Below are 11726 nucleotides of genomic sequence, written 5' to 3'. Positions count from 1 at the left end.
CAGGAGTTTGAGACCAGCCTGGCCAACATAGTGAAACCCCATCTCTACTAAAAACACAAAAATTAGCTGGGCGTGGTGGCGCATGCCTGTAGTGCCAGCTACTCGGGAGGCTGAGGCAGGAGGATCACTTGAACCCGGGAGGTGGAAGTTGCAGTGATATGATATCGTGCCGCTGCACTCCAGCCTGGGCAACAGAGTAAGACTTCATATTTTTAAAAAACATAAAAATAAAAACAAATAAGAGAAGACAATAATAGTTCCTACTTTGCAGGATTATTGTGAGAACCGAATAAGTTAATATTCAGAAAGTGCTTAAAATAGCATCCGACACATCTAGGAAACCATTGCACCCCATTTTCCAGCTGCCATCTGTACCTAAGTGGGTTGGTTTTACAGAGCTTGTGGGACTCTGGACAAAGGAACAATGTTTTCAGCAAGTTCTTTCCGTCTTCAGTGGGAAGTGAGGGCGCTGGCCTCTCTAGTGTCTGGAAGCCTGGGATTTGGTGCCCGACATGCTTGGCAGCCCCTCTGGCCTCAAAGGCATGACAGAGTCTGGGAGGCAGGCAGAGTGGATCAGGTCTCAAAAACTCCCGCCTTCCCGCCCTTCAGAAACCCAGGAGTTTCAGGCTGTGGTTTCCTTATCCAGGCATAAGGGCCTGGGGAGCTGCCAGGAGCCTTTCAACCCTCCTGCCTTGTGAGCCTGGCTGGGATTGCGTAAGAGCCCCCAACGCCTGCTCCCTCAGCACGCCCAGGCCTGCCCATTCCCCTGGGGAGCTGTGCCAGAGACCTGGCTCCTGGTACCCACACAGGTCTGGCCGCCCTGGGAGGTTCCTACCTGGTAGGGAGAGGGTGGGAAATGTCTCTTAATGTTCCAGGCCTGCCCCCAAACTGATGCCAAGGCCTGTGGAGCCTAGGCATGAGCCTAGGTAAGGAGGCTGGGAAAGGTGAGTGTACACTGTGCACGACGCCACTGCCCCTGGACAGTAAAAGGCCATCGTGCCAGTCCTTGACTCCCTGTACACGTGCTTCTTCAGATCCCTCCAGGAATCCTCTGCCTGCCTGTGTCACTTCCTGGCTGTCTTCCCTGGATCCCTCCGTGTGTGTGCACCAATTTGCATAGCTCGAGTTCCGTGGGTGTTTTGCTTAAGTTCCGGTTCCACTTCGTGAGTAGGTGGGCCCAGCAGCATGACAGCAGGGAAAGGTGCTAGTTGGGGGAGCACGTGAGCAGGCACACACCTGGGCACCCTGCCGTGAATGCCCACAAGAGCGCTGCACCCGAGGAAAGGTTGGACACCACTATGTGACTTCCTGCCACGTGGCCCACGTGGGAGCCCAGAAGACCAGGAGGCCCAAGTAGGCCCTGAGGAGGATCTGTGTGCCCATGCCAAGCCAGGAGGCCGAGCTCTGATAATCGTGAGGGTGAGGAGGGCAGGCTCTGTGACATTCTGACACTTAACTCTTTCCCCTTGTCTGTTAATTTTTTTTTTTTTTTTTTTTTTTTGAGATGGAGTTGCACTCTTGTTGCCCAGGCTAGAGTGCAATGGGGCAATCCTGACTTACCGCAACCTTCATCTCCTGGGTTCAAGCAATTCTCCTGCCTCAGCCTCCTGAGTATCTGGGATTATAGGCATGCGCCACCATGCCTGGATAATTTTGTATTTTTAGTAAGATGGGGTTTCTACATGTTGGTCAGGCTGGTCTTGAACTCTCGACCTCATGTGATCTGCCTGTCTTGGCCTCCCTGGGATTACAGGTGTGAGCCACCGTGCCCAGCTCGTTTTTTGTTTTTTTTTTTTTTTTTTTGAGACAGGGTCCCGCTATGTCACACCGGCTGGAGTGCAGCAGCACGATCTCGGCTCACTATATCTTCTCTGTTCATCTTAAATGGGTCTTTTCTACCTTCCCTTCTCCCCTGGCAGAGAATCTCCCCACCTTGTTCGGGGAGAAAGGTGAAAGGAGCAGAGGGCAGAGGCGAGGGGAGGACACACCACCAACTCGGACTGGCTCACCCTCCTCCTGCCGCAGGGGGCTACAGACGGGTGACCCACAGTCCCTGTTTGACTGAGGGCTTCCCAGGATGCAGGACTCTCAGTGCCACAACCAGAAAAACTCCTGGGCAAACTGGGACATGTTGCTCATGCTAGTTCACTAGTTCACTCCTTATCACATACTGGGAACATTTCTTTTCTTTTTTTCTTTTTTCTTTTTTTTTTTTTTAAGACAGGGTCTTGCTCTGCCACCCAGGCTGGAGTGTAGTGGCGCAATCTCTGCTCACTGCAGCCTCAACCTCCTGGGCTCACGTGATCTTCCCACATCAGCCTCCGAGTAGCTGGAACTACATGCACACACCACCACACCCAGCTAATTTTTAAATTTTTCGTAGCAATGGGGTTTCCCTATGTTATGCAGGCTGGTCTCGCACTCCTGGCCTTAAGTGATCTTCCTGCCTCGGCCTCCCAAAGTGCTGGATTACAGGAGTGAGCCACTGCACCCGGCCAAAGCACGACATTTCTGAAGAAATCTGTAACCACCACCAAGACCATGAGTCCCTGTGGCCCTCCATCCAAAACCAGCCTCCCACTGAGATCCGTCTCCCTTTGCCGCAAGAAGCCAGGGTGACAGGGCTATGAAGACACTGGGAGCATTTGGATTGCACATTGCAGAGCCAGGGGATTGAAGGGCTTAGGTAGATCACAGACCAAGCTGGTGCCCAGGATCAGGACCTCCCGGGAGGGCTCTCAGCTGCCCCTGAGGAAAGGGTCGCTAATCAGGTCCAGAGCATGGAGATCTGTTCCTTTCTAGCTCCCGGCAGAGCAAGTGTCTCTAGAAGGGGAAGAGATTTCTCAGGGTCCTGTGAGAAACATTCTCTCCTCCAAAACGTTTTTTGAGAATCTCACAGGAGGAATCTCACTTGAACAATTCTATAGGAAAACCTCCAAATAGGATGCAGCGTCACCCAGAACTGAAGCCTCATCAGGGAGGGGAAGGCAAGGGGGGCGCCCTTCCAAGAAAGCTCAAGCCCCACACACGTGAAGTCCGAGGGGAAAGCGGCCAGTCAGCACCTGGACTGAGAGCTTCCTGAGCTGTCCTCAGCCTCAACGAGTTCTCCTGGGCCTGGCAAGTATGGCCCAACCTTCAATTGTGGTCATTTATGGCCCCTGCCAGCATCTTTCTCCTGGTTATGCCATCCTCTTGCTGTTAGATGCTGTAAGAGTGTTATCTCACCGGGCACGGTGGCTCACGCCTGTAATCCCAGCACTTTGGGAGCCTGAGGAGGGTGGATCACCTGAGGTAAGGAGTTCAAGGCCAGCCTGGCCAACATGGTGAAACCCCCTCTACTAAAAATACAAAAATTAGCCGGGCACTGTGGCAGGCACCTGTAATCCCAACTACTTGGGAGGTTGAGGCAGGAGAATCGCCTGAACCCAGGAGGTGGAGGCTGCAGTGAGCCGAGATCGCACCATTGCACTGCAGCCTGGGGCGACATGGTGAGACTCTGTCTCAAAAAAAAAAAAAAAAAAAAAAGCACTGAGGGGACACTTCTCATCTACTTCGCTGCTGGCATGATCTCAGCCTTCCCACTTGCTAAACGGAGAGAAGAATATGGCCCAGCTCCCAGAGAGAGAGCAGTGTGGCTGTTTGTCCCCACTCTGACCTGACAGTTCACAGGGCCGTGGTGTGAGGCACAAAGTCCCTGGTTAAGACATATTTTTGAGACCCTGAAGTATGAATCACCTTGGTATGAATCAGTTTCCTCTTGGGCCTTATGTGATACATTGGAAGTTTCCTTAATTAAGATTCTCAGCGGCTTGGCCGGGCACAGGGGCTCATGCCTGTAATCCCAGCACTTTGGGAGGCCAAGACAGGTAGATCACTTGAGGTGAGGAGTTCGAGACCAGCCTGGCCAACATGGTGAAACCCCGTCTCTACTAAAAATACAAAAATGAGCCACGCGTGGTGGCAGGCACCTGTAATCCCAGCTACTCAGGAGGTTGAGGCAGGAGAATTGCTTGAACCCAGAAGGCGGAGTTTGCAGTGAGCTGAGATCATACCATTGCACTCCAGCCTGGGGGACAAGAGCGAGACTTCATCTCAATAAATAAATAAATAAATAAATAAATAAAAATTAAAAAATTTTTTCAAGGGCTGGGCACAGTGGCTCACACCTGTAATACCTGCAATTTGGGAGGCTGAGGCAGGAGGATCACTTAAGCCCAGGAGTTTGAGACCAACCTAGGTAACATAAGGAGACCCCATCTCTATGAAAAAAAAAATGTTTTATTTTGAGACAGAGTCTCGCAGTGTTGCCCAGGCTGGAGTACAGTGGTGAGATCTCAACTCACTGCAACCTCCAACTCACGGGTTCAAGCATTTCTCCTGCCTCAGCCTTCCAAGTAGCTGGGACTACAGGCACTTGCCACCATGCCTGGCTAATTTTTGTGTTTTTAGTAGAGACGGGGTTTCACTATGTTGGCCAGGCTGGTCTTGAACTCCTGACCTCAGGTGATCAACCCACCTTGGCTTCCCAAAGTGCTGGGATTACAGGAGTGAGCCACCGCGTCTGGCTGAAAAACATTTTTAAATAGCCATATATGGTGGCACATGCCTGTACCCCCATGTACCCAGGAGGCTGAGATGGGAGGATTGCTTGAGCCCAGGAGGTCAAGGTTACAATGAGCTGTGATTGAGCCACTGCACACTGCAGCCTGGGTAAGAACAAGACTGCCTTAAAAAAAAAAAAGAAAACTTTTAGGATGGTAAGGATGGTATGATGTGTTCTGTAATGCTCTTCAGAAGTGTCTAGTTCTCGGCTGGGTGCCGTGGCTGACGCCTGTAATTGCAACAATTTGGGAGACTGAGGTGGGTGGATCATCTGAGGTCAAGAGTTCAAGATCAGCCTGGTCAACATGGTGAAACCCCATCTCTACTAAAAATACAAAAAAATTAGCAGGGCGTGGTGGTTGGCACCTGAATCCCAGCTACTTGGGAGACTGAGGCAGGAGAATTGCTTGAACCCGGGAGGTGGAGGCTGCAGTGAGCCAAGATCGCACCATTGCACTCCGGCCTGGGCAACAAGAGCGAAACTCCACCTCAAAAAAAAAAACAAAAAGAAAAAAAAAAGTGTCTGCTTCTCTTAAGGCTGAATTTGGACGCAAGGGCATTCATGAGGGAAAGTAAAATGTGTTCTGTATACCTGCAGAAACAGATGAAAGAAAAATTAGAAATTTGTCATTCTATATGAAATGAAACAGCTCTCAAAGCAGGGAGAGATGGGTGTCTGTCAAGAAACATTCTGGCTGGGGGCAGTGGTCACACCTGTAATCCCAGCACTTCGGGAGGCTGAGGCAGGTGAATCACCTTGGTCTCAAAAAAAAAAAAAAAAAGGAGGCCAGGCGTGGTGGCTCACACCTGTAATCCCGGCACTTTGGGAGGTAGAGGCAGGCAGATCATGAGGTCAGGAGTTCGAGTGAAACCCTGTCTCTACTAAAGATCAAAAAATTAGCCAGGCGTGGTGGTGTGCATCTGTAACCCCAGCTACTTGTGAGACTGAGGCAGAGAATTGCTTGAACCTGAGAGGCGGAGGTGTCAGTGAGCCGAGATCATGCCATTGCACACTGGGCTGGGTGTGCAAAAAAAAAGAAAAGAAAAGAAAAGAAAAAGAAAAAAAGATCCTTAGCTGAGAACTCTGGCTTTCAAAGCCTTCAACTTCATGGAGAACTGTCGCCTGGCAGTAGCAGAGTTTCGCCATGCTTTGTCACCATTGCAGCCGCTCCCCTCTCAGGTCCCTCTGCCCCAGCCATAGTGGGACAGGGAGCTCACTGCCTGCAGGATTTATGCCTAGGCTTGATTAACACTGGTCCTAAACAGGTCCCTTTACTTCCCCCACCTCATTCCCCTCATGCAGGGCTGACTTGAGCACAGATTTCTAAGCATAGAAGGCCGTGTCAGCACCTGCCTCCCCGAGGGCCCTGTGAGCTGGGTGTGGGCAGGGGCAGGCATGGTTGTGTCCTCCACTCCGCTTGAGTGAGGAAGCATTGCCCAAAGCCCTACAGTTATTCAGCAGCAGAGCTGGGATCTGAACCCCACCTGGCTCCAGAGCCCCATGCTACCTGCAGTTGCAGCCTCAGCTTCAAGGGGAAAAGTCACGAACAGTACTGCCACCATCCACGTGCCAGTCCCCTTGACCACCCCGTCCCCTCACGCACCACAGAGGGGATCTTGAGGTGTCCTCTGTTGATTGGTAAGTGGTTTTACTTTATTTCATTTTATGTATTTGAGATGGGGTCTCACTTTGTTGCCCAGGATGGTCTTGAACTCCTGGGCTCAAGCAGTCTTCTCACCTGGGCCTCCCAAAGTGTTGGGATTACAGGTGTAAGCCACCGTGCCTGGCAAGGAGTTTTATTTTCACAAACTGAGGCCCTCATTCTCCAGCTGATGCCTCAAAGGTGGTGTGAGGGTACGGAGGGTGTCCCAGATGAGTGATTTCTAGTTGTGAGGCAAGATTTTTCCAGTAGGACCTGGTGACCCGGGGGCAGGACATTTTGCAACTGTCTGTTGCCAGAGGCTCACTAGAAGGCCACTAAAAATGTGCTCCCGGGGTGTTCTCTTGAGATTTTTCATGGCATCAGTAGATAATTGGTAACATCTGCCTTGAACATGTTTCCAGGCTAACCTATCCCATGGCCTTGCTCCAGAGCTGGGCCTGGAAGTGCCGCATTGCACAATGTTCCTTTTAAGAGGACCCGCAGGACAAATTTATTTCGGGCCTCAGCACCAGCAGGACAGTATGGCTCAGTGTTTAGGAGCACAGGCTCCAAGTGGCCCCTTCTGTGAGTGAAGCAAGAGCCCCCCAAAACTGGGCTCCTCACCTGCTTGTGTCATGAAGCTGAGTCCTTGGACAAGGGTGTGACACCTGTGAGCCGCTTCTCGTATGTAAAACACACGAATAATAACAACCTCCTGGCCGGCTGGTGGCGCATGCCTATAACCCCAGCACTTTGGGAGGCCAAGACAGGAGGATCACTTGAGCCTAGGAGTGCAAGACCAGCCTAGGCAACACGGTGGGACCCCGCCTGCCCCCCGCCGTCTCTACAAAAAAATTAAAAATTAGCCAGGGATGGTGGTGCATGCCTGTAATCCCAGATACTCAGGAGACCGAGATGGGAGAATCGCTTAAGCCCAATAGATCAAAGTAGCAGTGAGTCAGCCAAGATTGCACCACTGCACTCCAGCCTGGGTAACAAAGCAAGACTCTGTCTCAAAAAAAAAAAAAAAAAAAAAAAAAAAAAAAAAAAAAGGTTGCCAAGCTCGGTGGCTCACACCAGTAATCCTAGCACTTCAGGAGGCCAAAGAGGGAGTATCACGTGAGGTCAGAAGTTCGAGACCAACCCGGCCAACATAGTCAAACCCCATCTCTACTAAAAATACAAAAATTAGCTGGGCATGGTGGTGGGCGCCTGCAATCCCAGCTATTTGGGAGGCTAAGACTTGGGAGGCTAAGTCAGGAGAATCACTTGAACCCAGGAGGTGGAGGTTGCAGTGAGCCAAGGTCGTGCCATTGCACTCCAGCCTGGGGAACAAGAGCGAAACTCCATCTGAAAAAAAAAAAAAAAAAAAAAAATTCTTGATAATCACCAACCACTTCTTATTACCAGGAAAAGCAGGGCTTTTGAATAACTTGTCTCCTTTTTTTCTTTATAGAGCTTCCAGGTCTTGTAACGGGTCCCCTTTCCTTCTGTCTTGGCTTGGAAGCTTGGTGCCAGCTGTGAGTTGCAGCTCTTGGTTCCGTGGCCTCCTGGAGGCCCACAGGACTGACCCTGTCTCTGACTTCTTCTTTCCTACCCTATTTTCCTTGACCCAACAACTTCAGTTATTGTTTTCCTCTTGTCCTTTAGGTATTTCTACAAACTTTAGAACTGAAGCCTAAATTGATTAAAATGATAATTAATTAAACAAACTAGAGCCGTTTATACCCAGGGCAGTTTCTTACAGGTTATATCATTTGAGCCTCATGCCAATCAAGGCAGGTGTCCCCATTTCACACAAGAGGAAATCAAGGCTGCCAGAAGGAACTGGTGGAGGTGGGGACCAACCTGACTTTGCCCCCGTCCCAGCTTTGTCCCCTGGCTTTGACCCTGTCCCGGCTCCGTGGGTGGCTGCCCCCACTCATGAAGCCCTTCCCACTGTCCCCCGCCTGGCCATAGCTTTGTGACTATGTGGTCACATCCATCTCGCCTTCCATTTCCCTAGTATCATTGTCTGGCCTTTTGAGGGAACTTTCCAAGAGATTATGGCATTTCCTCCGTTACTGAAGGATGAGCAAGAGACCAGCCACCCCTCTGCATGGCCCCCCGCCCCCACACGGCATTTACTCCAAATGGTTCCGATTTGGCTTTTCCTCATGGGATAGGCAGGAATGTCCCTGGGAGTGGCATCGTGCTGTTCAGCTTTAAGGAAATGTGGTCCCACACCCCTAGGAACAGGCCGCCGGAGCTCGGAATACCAGGCCCGGATCAGTGCCTCAGAGAACCCACAGGCAGGCTGGCAGGAGCGCACCACCTCGTCCAGCAACCCCTTACTCCCGGAGTGGGTTCTTTGGGGAAGGCCCTGACCCTGGGGGCTCACAGATCGCCAGTGAGATGCAGAAGGGAGACCCCCTTTAAGACCCCGCCTCCCTTGGGGGTTTACAGCCTTGGTATCCAGCTGAGCACCAGAAGATACAGATGTGCCAGGCAGGCCCAGAGCTGAGTTGGGGCCAAGGTGGGAGAGAGCTGAGCCGCCCTTCAGGATAAAAGAGGAACACCGATGCCTGTCCACTGGCATGACATCTCAATAACAAAGCAACCTGCGGTTTATAATGTGTTCGTGATGTTCCTTCTTGGTATTCAAAGCTTATGGTTGTTGCTTTTCAAGAATGTGTGGCAGCGTAGTTGGTGGCGTTACCTCTGAAGTCAGATCTGCTCCGAAGTTTCCAACCCCTGCCCTGAGGTCCCCTTCCCAGGGGGCCCTCAGTCATCCCAAGGCCTCAGGCCAGGGCCTCGCTGGCCCCTGCTGCATAGATACACTGAGCTCTGTGCTGTCACCCCAAAGTCCCACCAGAAACACCCTTCCTTGGGCCCCACAGCCCAGGAACAACGTGAGTGAATTTGAATGTTTCCTGTGTGTCCACACGGGTGTCCGCCAACTTGCCCTCTCCACAGAAGCACATCCGTCCTCATCTGTCCACAGGCAGCCATGCCCAGCTACTGCCTCAGGCTGCTGGAGCTCAGGGGACAAGTCTGGCCAGAGGGGCCAGTGGGAATGGCCAGGAAAGAGCCAAGCCTGAAAACCCAGGAAACAGTGCTGTGGGGCCCGAGCCCCAGCTGCTCCCTGGTGGGTATTTGAGGGAGCCTGCCTCGCCTACCTGGACAGAAGCACAGCGTGGAGCGGCCACTGGGGGCAGGCCTGGTATGGGCATAGAACGCCGGGCAAGAGGCACCTGCAGGCACGTGGCCACACCCAGGCCTTGAGCCAGCCTGTCCTCTCTTCCCTGTAGCAGGCCCGTTCCACACTCCCACGCCCAGTCTCTGGGTGTGCATGTACATGTCTGTACAACCATGAACACGGATCCCATGTCCCGAATGTGGCCACAGATGTGTGCATGAGTGTGCAGATGTGAGCATGTGCCCGTGATACCACCAACCATTGAACCACCCTTTCCCCTCCTAGGGGCCGGGGCACCAAGCAGGTCCCTGCAGATCTGTGGGTGTTGGCTTTATTCTCCCTTGTATATTTCTGTATTAAAAAACAAACAAACAAACAAACAAAAAAAAAAAACCTTTTGGCAGGGCATGGTGGCTCACGCCTGTAATTCCAGTACCTTGGGAGGCCGAAGCAGGAGGATCACTTGAGCCCAGAAATTTGAGATCAGCCTGGGCAACATAAGGTGACTCTGTCTCAACAACAAATTAAAAAATTAAGCCGGGCATGGTGGCTCACACCTGTAATCCCAGCACTTTGGGAGGCCCAAGTGGGCAGATCCCTTGAGGCCAAGAGTTCAAGACCAGCCTGGCCAACATGGCGAAACCCCATCTCTACCAAAAATACAAAAAATTAGCCAGGCATGGTGGCGCACGCCTGTAATCTGAGCTATTTGGGAGGCTGAGGCAGGGAAATCACTTGAACCTGGGAGACAGAGGTTGCCGTGAGCCGAGATCATCCTGCTGCATTCCAGCCTGGGTGACAGGGCAAGACTGTCTCAAAGAAAAAAAAAAAATCATTTTGGCCAGGCATGGTGGCTCATGCCTATAATCCCAGCACTTGGGGAGGCTGAGGTGGGCGGATCATCTGAGGTCAGGAGTTCGAGACCAGCCTGGCCAACATGGCAAAACCTCAGTCTCTACTAAAAATACTAAAATAGCTGGGCGTGGTAGCAGATGCCTGTGATCCAAGCTACTCGGGAGGTTGAGGCACTAGAATTGCTTGAACTCGGGAGGTGGAGGTTGCAGTGAGCTGAGACTGTGCCACTGCACTCCAGCCTGGGCAACAGAGTGAGCCTCCGTCTCAAAAAAAAAAAAAGAAAGAAAGATGAAAAGAAAACAAAATTAGCGGCCGGGCGCAGTGGCTCACGCCTGTAATCCCAGCACTTTGGGAGACTAAGGAGGGTAGATCACAAGGTCAGGAGTTTGAGACCAGTCTGGCCAATGTAGTGAAACCCTGTCTCTACTAAAAATACAAAAAATTAGCTGGGTGTGGTAGTGTGCGCCCAGGAGGCAGAGGTTTCAGTGAGCCGAGATCATGCTGTTGTACTCCAGCCAGGGCAACAGTGCAAAACTCCCTCTCAAAAAGATAAAAGGCCGGGCGCAGTGGCTCACATCTGTAATCCCAGCACTTTGGGAGGCCGAGGCGGATGGATCACGAGGTCAGGAGATCGAGACCATCCTGGCTAACACGTGAAACCCCGTCTCTACTAAAAATACAAACAATTAGCCGGGTGTGGTGGTGGGCGCCTGTAGTCCCAGCTACTCGGGAGGCTGAGGCAGGAGAATGGCGTGAACCCGGGAGGCGGAGCTTGCAGTGAGCCGAGATCGCGCCATTGCACTCCAGCCTGGGGGAAAGAGCGAGACTCTATCTCAAAAAAAAAAAAAAAAAAAAAAAAAAATTGCCAAGTGTGATGTTGCACCTGAGGTCCCAACTACTTGGGAGGCTGAGGTGGGAGGTTTCCCTGAGCACAGAAGGTCGAGGCTGCAGCAGCTGTGAGTGTGCCACTGCACTCCAGACTGGACTTTGGGCTCCAGGGTGGACCATTCTAGGTAGATTCCAGGGGCCTCCCCTGCTGATCGCTGCCCCCACCCACTTTCCTCTGGCAGAGCCTACCCTCCCAGTACTCTGATTTGCTGTTTTCATCCCGATTCTCACGTTACTGTGCCTCTGGGACAAGTCAATATACCTCCCTCAGTTTTCTGACCAAAACAACAACACAATAAGCAAATTAATCAAACAGCTAATAGTGTCACTTATCTGGGTGATGGAAACTCAGGGCCAGGCGCGGGGCCTCATGCCTGTAATCACAGCACTTTGGGAGGTGGAGGCAGGCGGATCACCTGAGGTCAGTTCAAGACAAGCATGGCCAACATGGCAAAACCCGTCTCTACTAAAAAATACAAAAAATTGGCCGGGCGCGGTGGCTCAAGCCTGTAATCCCAGCACTTTGGGAGGCCGAGACGGGCGGATCACGAGGTCAGGAG

Source organism: Mandrillus leucophaeus, unplaced genomic scaffold (genome assembly GCF_000951045.1).
Source record: "Mandrillus leucophaeus isolate KB7577 unplaced genomic scaffold, Mleu.le_1.0 Scaffold21, whole genome shotgun sequence".
NCBI lineage: Eukaryota > Metazoa > Chordata > Mammalia > Primates > Cercopithecidae > Mandrillus > Mandrillus leucophaeus.
This window is presented reverse-complemented; position numbering follows the sequence as displayed.